This window comes from Macaca mulatta, chromosome X (assembly GCF_049350105.2).
Source record: "Macaca mulatta isolate MMU2019108-1 chromosome X, T2T-MMU8v2.0, whole genome shotgun sequence".
Taxonomy (NCBI): Eukaryota; Metazoa; Chordata; class Mammalia; order Primates; family Cercopithecidae; genus Macaca; species Macaca mulatta.
The window spans coordinates 121362152-121379354 of NC_133426.1; the positions used below are offsets into that span (position 1 = coordinate 121362152).

The window sequence follows — 17203 nt, forward strand, 5'->3', positions numbered from 1 at the left end:
AATGTTATGGTGTTAGTCATCACATAAAAATACTACTTAACCATAATATGCTATTGCAGGTCATAGTAAAGACAACACATTATCTTAGCACTGAATAAAAAGCTTTCTCATTCTATACAAATCTACCTTATATGTCTAAATCCTTGACTCCTCAAACATTAGGAAACATCTGCTGTTAATTAAGTTGCTGATTTCTGAATAAAATATTTTGATAAAGTTATTTTCATAAGGTTAAACAGCCCATAGCGCGTGCGCGCACACACACACACACGTATATATACATGTACACTTTGGTGCCCCAGGTACGAGTGACACAGAGCCATAACACATAATTCCTAACCTTGATGTTTCCAGAAAAAAAGATAAAAAACAATGCAGAGTAGTCTAGATCAAGTGACAAAGATACAATAAGTGCCATGTGAAGTAAGAGAAGTGAGAGATAACTAAGAATTAGTCATCAGAGAGAGGCTTCATTGAGACATTATCAAACTCAAATCACATTTTCTTGAAGTTCAAAGTTGCCACTGGTGAATTTCAAGGGATGGAAAATTTTAACTTTATTTTCAATATATTCTCTTAAGATAATATTCTGTAGAGAAACAATCTCTGCCACAACCCACTAAAATTGAATGCTGCTCAAAATTATAAAATAACAAGAAGATAAATTTCAGCATTATGAACCTTTGGCATTTGTTATCATGACTTACATCACCACTTGTGAGTTACAAAGGGTTAGCATGAGCCATAAGTCCAAGGGTCACTTGAAACGGCTCCTCTCTGGGGAAAAAAAAAAAAAAAAAAAAAAAAAAAAAATTACTTTATAAACAAAAAAAAGTATTTTTAGGGATGTTTCAAAAATTTTAGTACATATACATTTTTACCACAGTGGGCAGAAAAATAAGCCTTTTTCAATATCTTAAAATATACTATAAATAATTCATTAACTAAAAAGGAATAACCAGCAGTATAGACTTGAATTCAGCAGTAGATGTATTCATTCAAGAAGTTAGTACTAGGTACTCTTACTTTGAATTACAGAATTTTCTAGGTTCTAGAAGATAAAAGTGAGTAAGTCCACATCAGTGTTTTTAAGGAATAATATAGTTATAATTTGTCTATTTGTATACAAATCATATAATTTGGCTATTTGTATGTTTATATATGCACATATCCCACTATGATAATGTTTGATAAATGCTAAACTAGAGGTATACACAAACTTCTAAGAGGAATATATCAGTTCAGAAGTCCGATTCACTGATTTGTTCTTTTATTCATTTAACTAATATTCATTTAGGGCCCACCATGTGTGAGGCACTGTTCTAGATATTTCCCAAAAAAGGTGACTTTTGAGTAGGGTCTTAAAATGTAACTGGGTTTTTGAGAGGCAGAAAAGAGGAGATAAGGCTTGACTTTATAGACAGTGGGAATGACATAGGAATTAATGAAAATGTAAAAGTGTGATATCATCAGGGAATCTAGCCCTTTGAGTCAATGTCAGAGGAAGCTGGAAAAGGTGGGTAGATGTTAAATTACAATATGCTTTGAATTTCAACTGAAATTAAAGTAAATTTGGAGATTATTGTTTGGACCATAGAACACCATATTTTTACTATTTAAACTTTTTGAAGCTGTAACAGAAATAATACGATTTCTATTTTAGAAAAATACATTTTGTAGGATTACTGGATTTAAGTAGAGGAAGACTGAAGGCATTTAACTTTTACTCACATCCATCTTTTGTACATTTTCTCAAGCCTTCTCAAATCATCATCCTATCTGAAGGATATTTATGCCCTGGAAGTAACTCGTGGCATCAGACTGACCTTGGCCACACTTCAGATTGATGGAAAATTTAAGCATTAGCATTTAATTCATTGGCACTTCTTTGGCTAGCCATATATATTTTTTCTTGGCTGTCCTTATTTTTCTCATATATTATGCCAAAGAGCATCTCAGACATCAGTAGCTGGTAATAAGCTGAAATGGCTCCATGTGTCACTGCAATATTTACTTAAAATAGATATTAGTAGCAGAACCTTTACAGTGTGGTCCTCGCCTTTGCAATAAAGACAAAGACCAATCTGGTTTAGAAATCAACTCACAGTATTGGTGATCATATAATATATACTGACTTAATCCATAGGAACAAGTTTCTATAACAATTTATTTAGCTGTCTTCTCACAGAAGCAACTCACATTTCACAATAAGATATGACTCAATAGTTTCTCTGCGCGTACGTGTCAGCCAATACTGCTTAGTCAGAAGGACTCAAGACAGCCTGTGAAGCAGTAGGGAATATAAGGCAGCAGTGAAAGAACTTAGAGAACCCATTAATAGGAAATGGAGAGCATTTGGCAGTCTTTATTAGGAGAGGGGAGAAGCAGACCTGTACATTCACAAAGCTACCAAGGCTTAATTCAGGATTTTTTTCCTCAAATGTTATTTCTGGTGTTAATATTTTTCCTCTGGCTTTTCTATGTTGTCTAAGCATACAGTATTCACCCATAAGCATTTAAAAATAGTTGTCTAGATCACATGGAAGAGGTTCCACTCAGAATTGTACATGTTCTTCCAAGGTTCATCCATCATCAGTGTATCCAAGAAAATGTAAGCACTAATTTACCTGGAATCTAAGGATAGAAAGAAATGCAACATCATTCATTAGTTGCCATAGATAGATGTGGTATCCTGATGTGGTAAAATGAACTCCAATCGGGAGTGATTTTCATGCATGACTCTGACCATTGGGGATGTATTTGCCTGCCTGTTAACATGGTGTACTTTACATAGATTTTTCTAATTTTGTGAGTTAGATCTTAGAAAATAAACACTGGCCCCTTAATAGAATTTGAGCATTTGGGGACAGTTATAACCAATCTGACAAATTCTAACCATCAAATAACTTCCTTGTCAGGAAAGCCTGGTTTGAATACGCATATTATAAAGGTATTCAATTGAATAGCTTTAATTGATTCAGTCTTTTAAAAAATTATTTTTAATATTTGTGGGTACATGGTAGATGTGTTTGTTTATGGGGTGTACATGAGATCTTTTGATACAAGCGTACAATGCATAATAATCACGTCAGGGTGAATGGAGTATCCATCACTTCAAGCATTTATACTTTCTCTGTGTTACAAACAATCTAATTATAATCTTTTAGTTATTTAAAAATGTATAATAAACTATTGCTGACTGTAGTCGCCCTGCTGTGCTATCAAATACTAGATCTTATTTGATTCAACCTTTTAATCAAATGGTTTAATTAAATCATTTTAATTTAATTCGAATGATTTAATTTAAATATTAATTTGGTTACATTTTCAAAACCACAAAGAAACCGTCTTTGATGAGAGTAGTAGTGCAATGAGATATAGGGGCAACAAAGAATTCTCCCCCACTTCAAAAAGGTCCATTTATGAAATTTCTTGCATCATTTTTTCAAGAGATCTGCCTAATAAATTAATTTAAATTGAGGCATTGTAATTTTGGAATCAGCAACAGAGATTTTGTAATAGAATTATGGGAGCCATTTAGCACTGGCTATGGTGTATTCATATGTGATTTAATTGCATGAAGTTCCAAATACAAGATCATGAACTTTCTTATCTATCTCTTTTACTTAACAGATAGGGGCCTCTGGAAGCTAGCTGCAAAGTTCAATCTAATGATACTGTTAGGTATTATGATGGGAAATCATAGATGAGAGCAGGAGCTTTCGCACTGAATTTCTGTGCCATTTCCTGGCATTCATACTAAAATTATAAACTACTTAAATCCAAAATGTAGCCGTCTTAGAATGTGCCACAGAGTTTCACAACTTAACTTTTTCTCAGAAATATGGTTCAGTATTTTCAGAAAACTAAATTAATTGCTAGAAAGTCCTCTGACTACCCAACCAAACACAAGCTATTATGAAGCCCAGGATGACAATTAAGACTTCATGAAATTTGGCTCATGATGATGCCTTTAGCTTTATATTTTCTGGCCTGATTTTATTGACATGCTATGCTTAGATTCATTTTGTCCACATAGCTGAAAAAAATATTGTAATTCCTCTATTTTCATTCTTCCTTTAAGAAAAATAAATCAAGCCACTTAGATATTGCCTATTCACCTGCCTTTTCATATAATTAAAGGAACACCTAAATTGTGCTGAGCTGTGTGTTGGGTGCTGGAGATGTAATAGTAAACAAGTGCTTCTTTGTTTTAAGGAGTTGTAATTGAGGAAACTGACATGGCAGCTAATCATTTTAATAGAAGGTGGGATAATTGTAAAGCCAGATCTATGCCAGAGTTTCTTGTGAACATAAAAGGAAAATAATGCATGAACGAGGGGACAATTGCAAGAAAGGATTTGTGAAGGTGGTTACATCTAAGCTAGTGATATTCTGTCTCAAACTTAGGTTTTTCTAGTCTCAAAGTCCACACTTATTCCAATATATTACATTATAGTAGAGGCTGTACAATGCCAAGCTAACAACTAAATGTGGCTGAACAAAAAGTTCCTCAATCTAAAAATAATATGCTTCTATTTCCTGTAAGGTTGTTGAGATAACAAGAATGAAAATCATTAATAAATAGTTCTCTCCAAGATGATGTAATGCTAAAATTGCATATGATTACTTTGTTTATGCAAAATGTTGCAATAACCAAGAGACTTTAAAGTGATCAAAAGAAATAAAATAAAAATTAAAAACCCTTCAGCTTTAGTATATGGATTCTGGAGTAAGATACTGTTATCTACTTTTTAAGAAGGGTAAAACAGCATTTTTTTAATGTTTCAAATGAATGCTTACACCAGAAGACTGTAGAATGCTGAACAATTTTCAGTGATCTTTTTTTTTTTTTTTTTTTTGAGACGGAGTCTCGCTCTGTCGCCCAGGCTGGAGTGCAGTGGCGCGATCTCAGCTCACTGCAAGCTCCGCCTCCCGGGTCTGCGCCATTCTCCTGCCTCAGCCTCCCGAGTAGCTGGGACTACAGGCACCCGCCACCTCGCCCGGCTAGTTTTTTGTATTTTTTAGTAGAGACGGGGTTTCACCGTGTTAGCCAGGATGGTCTCGATCTCCCGACCTCGTGATGCACCCGTCTCGGCCTCCCAAAGTGCTGGGATTATAGGCTTGAGCCACCAAGCCTGGCCTTCAGTGATCTTAAGTGGTAAGTAAGCTAGTCGTTTGCCCCATAGCATCCTGTGTTAGTGCTCTGTTTAATACCTTCAGCTAGTATTTCCAAGAACTTGTCTACAGGGACATATATTTCCAGCAGAAAGCAATTCAAAAACGATTGAAGTCCTTGGTCTGGTGTCTGTTTCCTTTACATTCTTTCCCTAGGCAATACAACCACTTTCATTTTTTATGCTACCATTTGTTGATGACACCCAGATCTAAAATCCATGCCACAAGCTTTTTCCAGACTTTCCCTTCAGGTGTTATGAAGATTTTTTAGGCCAAGAGGAAGGCTTATCTTTGGTGAAAAAGCATGTCAAAGAAAAAAGAAACTGGTCATTGTCCTGGGAACGAAATATAAAGGTTGAGGGTTAGTTATGTAGCCAAATAGTTCATTTAATCTGCAGGAAAGAAGCAGAACAGAAACTAGGCTCTGCCATAGGTACAAATGGATTAAATGAAACTTTTTTTCTATTATGTTTATGCGGGTGTTTCCCATGGAGTGCCATGATTGTTCTATTTTACTCTGTAGCCATTTTTTCTTGCCCTTTTTGCTTTTGTTTCTGCATGCCTGATTCTCAAACTTTGACGTATGACCAATCTGTTTCTCAAGGCATAGACATACACCTTCATTCCCTGGCTAACCTTTTTTGCTTCCTTCACCAGAACTGAGGCCCTTCTCTTGTGATAGAGTGCCAGAGTCAATCCGTTATTACAACTCTGTACCTGTCTCCCCCCCTTTTCTTTTGCCATTTCCTGACTTTAATTTTAATTGTGAGGCAAGATTTTATTTCTTTTTAATTTTAAATTTTTGTGGGTACATTGTATATATATATTATGGTACATGAGATATTTTGATATAGACATACAATGTCTAATAATCACATAAAGGTAAATAGGGTATCCATCATCTTAATTATGTATCCTTTCTTTGTGTTACAAACAATCCAGTTACATTCTTAGTTATTTTTTATTTATTCATTTATTTTTTTGAGATGGAATCTGACCGTCACCAGGCTGGAGTGCGGTGGTGCGATCTTGGCTCACTGCAACCTCCGCCTCCTGCGTTCATGCGATTCTCCTGCCTCAGCCTCCCCAGTAGCTGGGACTACAGGTGCGTGCCACCACACCAAGCTAATTTTTGTATTTTTACTAGAGACGGGGTTTCACCATGTTGGCCAGGATGGTCTCAATCTCTTCACCTTGTGATCCACCTGCCTCAGCCTCCCAAAGTACTGGGATTACAGGCATGAGCCACTGCACCCACCCCATTCTTAGTTATTTTTAAATGTACAATATAAATTATTGTCGACTATAGTCACCCTGTTGTGCTGTCAAATACTAGATCTTATTCATTCTTCCTAACTATATTATTGAAACCATTAACCATCCCCACTTCTCTTTCCCCTCCCCCAAACCCACTACCCTTCCCAGCCTCTGGTAACTGTCATTCTACCCTATTTCCATGAGTTCAATTGTTTTAATTTTTTTTAGCTCCCATTTATAAGCAAGGACATGTGAAGTTTGTCTTCCTGTGCAAGGCTTATTTTGCGTAACACAATTACCCCCAGTTCCATCCATGTTGCTGCAAATGGCAGGATCTCTTTTTTCATGGCTGAATATACTCCATTGTGTATATGTACCACCTTTTCTTTATTCATTCATCTACTGACTGACACTTAGGTTACTTCCAAGTCTCACCTATTGTGAACAGCGGTGCAACAATTATGGGAGTGCAGATATCTCTTTTATATACTGATTTCCCTTCTTTTGGGTATCTACCCAGCAGTGGGGTTGCTGGATCATATGGTAGCTCAATTTTTAGTTTTTGGAGGAACCTCCAAATTGTTCCCACAGTGGTTATACTCATTTGCATTTCCACCAACAGTGTACCAGGCTTCCGTTTTCTCCACATCCTCACCAGCGTTTGTTATTGCCTTTTAGATATAAGGCTTTTTAGCCAGGGTGAGATGATACCTTACTGTAGTTTTCATTTGCATTTCTCTGATGATCAATGAAGGTGAGCCCCTTTTCATATGACTGTTTGCCATTCGTGTGTCTTGTTTGGAGAAGTGTCTATTCAAACCTTTTGCCCATTGTTTCGATTGTTTTACTAGACTTTTCCTATAGAGTTTTTTGAGCTCCTTATATATTCTGGTTATTAATGCCTTGTCAAATGGGTAGTTTGAAAATATTTTCTCCCAACCTGTGCTAGGTCAGACCTGAGGCCAGCACAGCAATGGGTCTTGCCCAGGTCCTGCAATGACCACTGCCTGGCTACTGTCTATGTTCACTCAAGGCCCAAGGGCTCCACAATCATTTGATGACAAATCCAGCCAGGCCTGTGTCCTTCTCTTCAGGGTGGTGAATTTTCCTGGCCCTGGGCAGGCCTGGAGTTGCTGTCTGGGAGCCAGGGTCTGGAGTCGGTTACCTTAGGAATCTACCTGGTGCTATATTCTATTGCAGCTGAGCTGACACCCAAGCTACGGGACAAAGTTCTTCCCATTCTTCCCTTCCCTTTCCTCAAGCAGAGGAATCACTCCCCGTGGTCGCCACCACCCTATGCACGTGACGAGTACTGCCTGGCTACCCCTAGTGATCACTCAAGGACCATGGGGCTCTTCAGTCAGCCAGTCAGCTTATGGTAAATGCTGCCAGTCCAGTGCCTTTTTTTTTTTTTGAGACAGAGTTTCCCTCTTGTCATCCTGGCTGGAGTGAAGTGGCGCCATCTAGGGTCACTGCAACCTCCACCTCCTGGGTTCAAGTGATTCTCCTGCCTCAGCCTCCAGAGTAGCTGGGCATACAGGTGCCCACCAACACACCTGGCTAATTTTTGTATTTTTAGTAGAGACGGGGTTTGACCATGTTGGCCAGGCTCATCTCAGACTCCTGACCTCAGGAGATCTGCCCGCCTGGCTTGTCTCGGACTCCTGACCTCAAGTGATCTGCCCACCTGGGCCTCCCAATCCAGTGCCTTTTCATTCAGGCCAGTGGGCTCCACTCAGGCTCAAGGAAGGTGCAGAAATGCTGTCCAAGAACCAAGGCCTGGAACCGGGGACTCCAAGAGCCCACTTGGTGCTCTGCCCTACTGTTAGCAAGCTGGTACCAAAGCTACAAGACAAAATCCCCTTTACTGTTCCCTCTCCTTTTCTCAATCAGAGAGAGTCTCTCCCCATGACCACCACAGATGGGAATGTGCTGGGTCACACCTGAAGCCAGCGGGGCTCTGAGTCTCACCCAAGGCCCATGGCAAGTTCTGCTTGGCTACCACTGCTGATTATCCAGGGACCAAAGGTTCTTTAGTCAGCAGGTGATGAGTTCTTCCAGGACTTGGTCCTTGCCGTCAAGGCAGTGGGTTCTCTTCTGACCTACTAGGTGTGTTAAAAAATGTTATCCAAAAGCTGAAACCTGGAATGAGGGCATCAGGACTCTGCCTGGTATCCTATTCTACTGTGGCTGAGCTGGTATCCAGATTGCAGGACAAAGTCCTTAATCCTCTCCCCTTTCCTCTCCTCAAGCAGAGGGAAGGAGTCTCTCCCAGAGCTGTGAGCTGTAGTGTCAGGGATTAGGGGAGGGGTGATGCAAACATTCCCTTGCCCACTCCAGCTGATATCTCACTAGGTCTCATGCTCCCCAAGTGCACTGGCTTCAAGCCCAGCACAGCACCAGGACTTGCCTCATGGCCGAGACTGCCTTTCTAGTTTATTTAGGACCCTGAGGCACTTTTGCCCATGGTGGTGGGGCTTTCCAGACAGAACTCAGGTTCTGACCACTGGTGTGGACAATTTGCCTCTAGCTAGGGCTCATCTAAATGCTCTCTCAGTGGGCGCCTGCTGATTTCTGCCCCATGTTGCTTACCAGCGCTGAGTTCCAATGCAAAATCCCACAGTCACTGCATTCTCCCTCCAACAAGCATACAGATTCTTTCTCTGCAACATGTGACCACTGCCAGAGGATGGGCCAGTGGTGGTGGTGTAGGCAATTCAAGACTGTCTTTCCTACCCTCTTCAGTGCCTCCTTCCTTAATATGATGTTAAAACCAGGTACTGTGAGCGCTCACCTGAGTTTTCTTTGTACGAAGGTGCTTTTTCTGTGTGTGGACAGTTGTTCAGTTTGGTGTTCCTGTGAGTGGGGGACAATTGCTGGAGGCTTCTATTCAGCCATCTCGCTCCACCTCCCTGAAGCAAATTTAAAAACTTTAGAAAAATTTGTACCCTTCACACCAAAGTGATTCAATGATGGTGATAGTTCCGCGAAAATGGATAATTTCTGATTTTTAAAACCAATTTATATATTGTATATTTCATTACATAAATGTACATCAATAAAATGGCCAAAAATGATATAGTAAGGCTAATTATGTCATTGAATGGCCAGTTTTGTTCTTTGAAGGCTTGGCGTTCTTGAGGTTCCAAGTGCGCCTCTGAGCTGGTGTGAGTTGAGGGGCACTGCTAAAGTTGTCTTTCTTTCCCACATCAGGCAAAATGTCTTGCTATCACCTGTCACTCCTTACAGTCCCAATGATAGCAATCTAACTTTAATTCAAAGTGCCTAATTAAAATATAAGCACTATTAATGGGAGAAAGAGGTTTAAAGTAAAGAAAGGGTCCAAAGGCCAGTTTTTTCTTATCACGGTTTCCCTCAAACCCCACCCAATATGATTTTTTGGAAGATTCACATACTAATGTTTATAGAATGCTGTAAAGTCTTTGCATTAAAAAAAAGAGATCTACATACTCCAATGGCAATAGTAATACACTGTAATGTTCAAAGAACATATAGATGTGGGATATTCCTATCAGGGAAACCCTTACATATTCCCTCTGTTACCTTTGCATGGCATTTCTTTTTCTATTATTCCTGGCAATACCTGCCTTTGTGAAAATACAGGAGTCCAGCCAATATTTTCCCATTGCATGCACTCATTACGAATATTTAATTCACCGATAAACATATTAGCATATTAAATCTGCAGCTTGCCTACCGAGGGCAAATGTTTTGTGTGAGTGTTTATCTAAATGCATAGTCTGAAAAGAAGATAGGGGGCAAGTTATTGCAGGAAAATTCTTCGTGGGAAACTATTGCCTTCTGATGAGTTACTATCTGTTCCCAGCATGTGCTTTCATTAGTCATCCATTAACAACCACCAGTTCATCTCTTAAACATTCAGGGTTCCTCGTGGTAAAATAACCATTTCTTCCTAGTGTCACCTTTTTCCTACTGCGCTATGCCGCCATAATTTTTGAGTTTTTTATTTTTATTTTTATTTTTAAGTTCTGGGGTACATGTGCAGGATGTGCAGGTTTGTTACATAGGTAAACATCTGCCATGGTGGTTTGCTGCACCTATCAACCCATCACCTCGGTATTAAGCCCAGCATGCTTTAGCTATTTTTCCGAAAGCTCTCTCTTCCTCTCACCCACCCCCCATAACAGGACCCAGTGTGTGTTGTTCCCTCCCTGTGTCCATGTAATCTTATGGTTCAGCTCCCATTTTTAATATTGCTACCTTCTCTTCTGCTCCTTTACTATTCTATGAGTGATTATCTACCTACCTAAATTGTTTTTCAGTAGAAAGCAAGCATTATATAGAGTGGCAGCCATCCCGAAACTCTGTGGTTACTCCCAGTTTTTTCCCCACCCTCTACATGGGTTACACACTTAACAACCCTACATTATGAAAACCAGGCTATATTCTATGAAGACACCCTCCAGTAGCTCAGACAGAGGAAGAATGTTTAAGCAGAATAATAAAAAGGCTACCTTGGGCGGGGCTCAGTGGCTTACACAAGTAATCCCAAGACTTTGGGAGGCCAAGGTGGGTGGATCACTTAAGGTCAGGAGTTCAAGACCAGCCTGGCCAACATGGTGAAACCTCATCTCTACTGAAAATATGAAAATTAGCTGGGCATGATGGCGGGCCCTGTAATCCCACCTACTTGGGACGCTGAGGCAGGAGAATTGCTTGAACCCAGGAGGTGGAGATCGCAGTGACCCAAGATTGCGCACTGCACTCCAGCCTGAGGGGCGATAGAGTGAGACTCCGTCTCAAAAGAAAAAGTAAAAAAACAAGGTTATCTTGTTAAACCCAAATAACCTGGTAGTGAATTGAAGTAGCTGATAGTAATTTTCAGTTTTCCTCTAAGTAATACCAGTTTATAAATTGAATTATTATGGTAGATAGTGGATATTTTGTCAAGTAAAAATGAAAATATCAAATAGTATAATAAACATTTGCATGTATTTACCAGACAAGTGGCCCTTTAATATTTACATTTATGATTAATTTTTAAAAATATAACATAGACTTATGAAGTAGAAAAGGACTTCACAGTTTTGTCTAATTATTTGCACTCATAAAAATAGTCATGCCACCCACTTATAAGCATCTATCCCCACAATAAATTCCTTATATACAACCAAAATATATTTCACAGTCTCCTTTATTAATGCATAACACTTAAAAGTCTTCTCTTGATGATTAAATAATGTCAAAAACAGACTTAAAAATAAGAATTTGGAAATTTTTGATAACAATTTAGTGGGGACGATCCATCAATAACTTCATAAATTTCTTCCAGAGTAGGATAATACAGTCGAACCACAAATCCTATTCCCATCTTGGAGTCTCACTCAGTCAACTGAATTCAAATTCACAAGTCTAAAGTACCAAGATACAGTCCAAATTGGAGTAGCTAGACAGTCCAAGAAAGCTGTTTGTCATGTCACATGAGGTGTCTTCAGTAGTGTTGATATTCAGTCCTGAGAGAGGATGTAACACAGACGAAGATTTTAATGTAGAGGAATCTGGAACTGAGGCGAGATCCGGAAAGCCAAATGTAGGTACTCTGCTTCCAGACAGAAGTAAGTTATGTCTCTGGTCAGACAACGATCTCTTTCTGTAGCAAGGACGCTGGAACAGCTAGGCTTCAGGAACCTAAGCAGTGAGATCAGCTGCTAAACAGCCCAGCCACAGAGGGCAAGAGTCATTTGAGAAGAGCTTCTAACATACTACTAGGTCTTCTCTCATTGGTTGAGAGTCTGGGTGGGACTGATTATGTCAATAATCAGGTGAATTGTGATATCATAGATCATGTAAGTACAGACATCTATGTTATTATATTAACTAAGCTATGTCATACATTACAGAGTACAAAGGCAGATTGTAATGTCATAAAGTTTACAGTGTACCAGGAGATATAAACAGAAAATTACAATACAATATATATGCTAGGATGCAGCTATATGCAGGGTACTATGAGAAGACATAGCAAGGAGTAATTAACTCTGTGTGTGGAGGTTTAGAAAGGGCTTCCCAGATAAAGTACTGTCTCAGCTGGGTCTTTAATTATGGGTAGGCGTTTGCCTTGGTATACGAGAAGGAGATTTGAAAAAGGGGTATATTACAGATGTCATTCTAGGCAAGACAGACAAAAGTATACGAAAGCACAGAAAAATGAAAGGGAAAAAATAGCTAGAGATGAGGTTGGAGTAGAAAGCATATCTCAGACCTCAAATTAACCTAATTCTTCATGACATAGTATGACCTTTTTACTCAAGTTTTATTCTTAATAAATGAGTAAATATTTGTGTAGGAATACTTATAAGTCATCACCAATGTTGTATTTCCCTAAAAGCTATGGAACATAATCTATTAAAATCCTATAGATTTACTTTAATAATGCATGCTGTCATCATAAGGACTTTCCTTTGAAGTCATGGAACCTAAAACTATAATTTGTATGCATCTATCCAGTGTTAACAATTTGTAGGGAATCAGACCAGGAAGGAGGTTTGGAAAGTTAGTAGCAAGTCAGAATGTGATTTCAGTACTACTCGGAAAATAGGGTGATATTAGATAATCAACGTTTATAATGTTATGGAATTATTAATAGAATATCAAAAATATTAATGAAACATAAACTGTCCTGATCCAAACTGGAACCATGCATTGTTCAAACTATTTACTGAAAGAAAACCTGTGTTCATCTATCAAGTTTCACAGAAGATCTAATATATAGTATACATATTATATTATACATTATAATATTATATAGTATATATCATATACTATATAATATGTATTATAGTATATATACATATAATACTTTATACATAGTATAATGTATATCATATAATAAATCACATTCTGCTTTATAAGCATTTCTTTTCCCTGCTAAAATGTAATTTTACTCATCCTCAGCAGATGTTCCTAAGAATATTAAGTAAGGTGCCTTTTCTGTACCTGTTTCATTTTTCTCTGCTTTTATTTGTCAGCATCTCTTTATTTCAATCTATTTGACCATAGATTTTCATTATGTCTCCTTTCAAAATCAATGTATTATGTTTAGAAGGGCTGAAGTGTTATTTGGATGATGCCTAGAAAGAGATATTGCTGCTTCTAACAAACAGGCACACCTTTCTTTTTGATCCTTTCCTCCAACCCCAGGCCACAACTAAAACTGTTTCTTTTGAGTTACCTTCAAGTAACAGAGTATGTAAACGTGGTGGAGACTGTTCTTAAAATCTTGTGCAAATCCTGTAAAACCAAACAGAAAAAAATCTAAAATCCTACCAGAAATTAATGAGCACTGAATACATGGTAGAATTTTGAAGCATTTGTAAAAACTACACTTAAGGAACTAGAGTTAGAAACAGTACCAAAGTTCTGCCTCCTAAGCCAGGATGAGGAAATGGTAAAAGAAGATCTTGATGACCTCCAACCATCGTTCCTAAATTATTGATAAATTAAGGAAGCTGGAGGATGAGAAAATCTGTAAATCTGTATTAACCTAAGAAATTCGCAGAAGATAAAGTATAGGATACTATATAGATAGAGTGTATGTCAAATAAGGCAGCAATAAATATTTTTAAAAGCAAAACCATCTGACAAATTTAGAAACCACATGACTTTTATGGCTACTCTTAGAATTTGCCAAAGATTAAGAATTGCCCCACCTCTGTGATCAATTTTCTGCTTCTCAATGTAAAGTCCTTCCTTCCAGCTTTTCAACACTTTTATTCACAAATATCATTCTATGACACCATTACTGATCTCCTTGACATTTTCAACAAATCTCTTGCTTCCTCCAAACTTCACTCTCTTCCCTCTCCAGCCTGCTCCGAAAAGGCTTATCTCATAAGCTTGAAGAGAATTAAGCATGTCATATACAGTACTCCCAGAACATCATGTGTACTGTCTCTGTCATAGAATTTACAACAACATACTGAAATTTGCTTGCATGTCTGGGTCTCTACTGCACAGTAAATTCCTACTTACTAATATATAAAAATTAAAATGAAATATAATACAAATTGTATGACCAGGATGAAGTCACAGCTTTGAAGATAAGAGATGATAGATAGATGATAAATAGCTAGCTAGCTAGCTAGCTAAATAGATAGGTATTCAAATCCAAATGATCAACTGCATCACTTTGGGCATTTAATATTGCCAAATCTCAGTTTGTTTGTTTGTTTCTTTTTGGTTTTAATCTCTAACTATTTTATAAGGTTGTTGTGAGGAGTAAACGAGATAATCTGTGTAAAGTTTCCCATTAAAAAAAAATTAAATAATGCTAGTTTCATTCACCTCATGATATTAGGGGTTGTTCAATATATTATGAAATACATAAATATGGTACTGCAGTAGGTTAAACACCATAAACTATAGTTCATCCTGGTAGAAGCTGAAATCATTTAATGAACTGCAATGCATATTTATAATAAATACATTTCAAATATGAAAATAGAAAGGCCATTCCTTACTATATTACAAAAGTAACAACCAGTATAATTATAATAATGTATGGGTATAGGATTAGGCAGATTAAGCATAAAAAGAAAAAATTACAGCAATAAGTCCTACTATGAGTGATAAATGAAGCATCAAAATCAATGATAAAAGAAAACATGTTAGATAAATTCAGCTTCTCATCTCATCTCACATACAAAAGTCAATTCTGGGAAGATGAAAATGTTGATGATTTAAAATCTATTCAAAGAAAAAGAAGAATAAATAGAATAGAATATTTATCCAACTATATATTTACCCAGCATCTAAGATTTAAAAAAAAGCACAGATGATTACACAAATGAGAAGACTGGCAGATTTGCATGTAAATATAAAACGTTTATCTATGATAACTTTTGTTAACGTGAAGTGGACTGGGATTAAATAATTGCGGCAAACATAAACATAAGCAAAATTAAAGGATAAAGACTGGCATAAAATATTTGAGATAATTTTTAATAAGTTAGAATACTATATCATAAAATGTGTCTGTAGGTTTTTTTTAGGACAGTGTGTAATGCACCCCCTATATACTGGAAAATGAATAGAAATATAATATTTACATATTCTCATTTATAATTCTTTTCAAAACCACCATTCTCTACATTACTCTAAATTAGTAATATGCTTTCATTGTACAGAATTTTCTACAACAAACTCTGTGAGATTATAGAAGTGTAAAATGTGTTTATAACACAAAAATTACATTGGAGACATCAGCAAAAATGGCTAAGTACTTTCAAAATTCTCTCCTTCATAAAAGCAGTGAGAAAATTTACAGAAATTCTCTGAATCAACTATTTCAGGACTTTGAAAATTAACTAAATGCTTGCAACAACCCAGAGTGTGTTTGTTTAAGAAAATGGCTGAATCTTGTTAAGCATAGCAATCTCTGTGACATTTTAACTTGTCCTATTCCCATTCCCCCTTCAAGCTCCATGGTAGCCTTAAAAACTAACATCCTGCAATCATGTTGAAAACCTGCAGCCTGGCAGCTACTGGATGGGGGAAGGGAAGGGGTAGAATGAGGTTGCAGCTCTTTCAGAGCCTCATCTCCACAGAATGTTCATTATTTGACTTGTCTGTAAGGTAGTTGTCTGGAAACATTAACACTAATCCTTCAAAAACTATCAAAAAACAAAAATGGGAAGAATATTTCTCAATTCTGTTTATGAGGCCAATATTATCCTGATGCCAAAATCAAACAAGGACATCACAAGAAAAAAATGCTACACACCGAAACCCCTTACAAATATAGATGAAAAAAATCCTGAGCAAATTACTAGCAAACTGAATCCAGCAGTATATAAGAAAGACTGAACTCTGTGACAATGATGTCATCTCAGAAATGCAAGATTGTTTCAAAATATGAAAATAAATCATTATAATACACTGTATTAATAGAGCGTAAAACAAAAACTGCCTGATTACTTAAATGGACACTCAAAAAAACCATTTGAGAAAATCCAATACACTTTCATGGTAAAACAACAAACTAGGAATAGAAGGGAACTTCCACAACCTGATCAAGAGCTTTGTGAAAAGTGAGGCTTTGAGTAAAGCGAAGGATACACGTATATGAGTTTGTTGTGTTTATTTGATTAGAGAACCTTCATTACTACTGAAAATAGAGGATCTCAGTATCTAATGAAATTAAACTTCAGGTGTTCAAGATCCTCATGAAATTTTCTTAGTGGTTTGAGTGAATTGCTTTTTAAATCCTTTTCTCTTTCAAATAGCAATGTCTTCCAAGAAAGCTAGTGACTGTCCTTATCAATATGCTTATTTTATGCAGCTAAAGCAGATACCTTTTGTGTGCCCGGATTATTTTGTCAATTGTACCCTAATATACATAGCATTTGCTCTATCCCTGATAACTTCAAGCAACAGCATTGAACATAAGAATAAATCATCTCCATCAATCAATACATCCACCACATCTCAGCTTCACCCTTCCTAGCTCCCTAGGTCAGAGGTTGGCTAACCACAGCCCATGGGCCAAATCCTGCTGGCTGCCTCCTTTGGTAAAAACAGGCATACTAGAATAAAACCACATCCATTATTTTAAATATTATCTATGACTGATTTCATCCTGCAATAGTAGAGTTGACTAACTTGTGATATGTCTGGGATAGCTTTGGCAAAAAAGTGTGTGCAGCCCCTCTGGGGTCTTCCAGCCGTAGAATTCCTCTACTGTTGTGTACAAAGTCTGTTTATATCATTTAGAAGCAGGTAATACAGG

The 17203-nt window shown here is 37.3% G+C and overlaps 1 protein-coding gene across 1 annotated transcript in view; it reads left to right on the top strand.

The window, feature by feature from the left end:
- Positions 1 to 17203, top strand: part of HTR2C (5-hydroxytryptamine receptor 2C) — a 169374-nt gene that overhangs the window by 66346 nt on the left and 85825 nt on the right. The window lies entirely within an intron of this gene.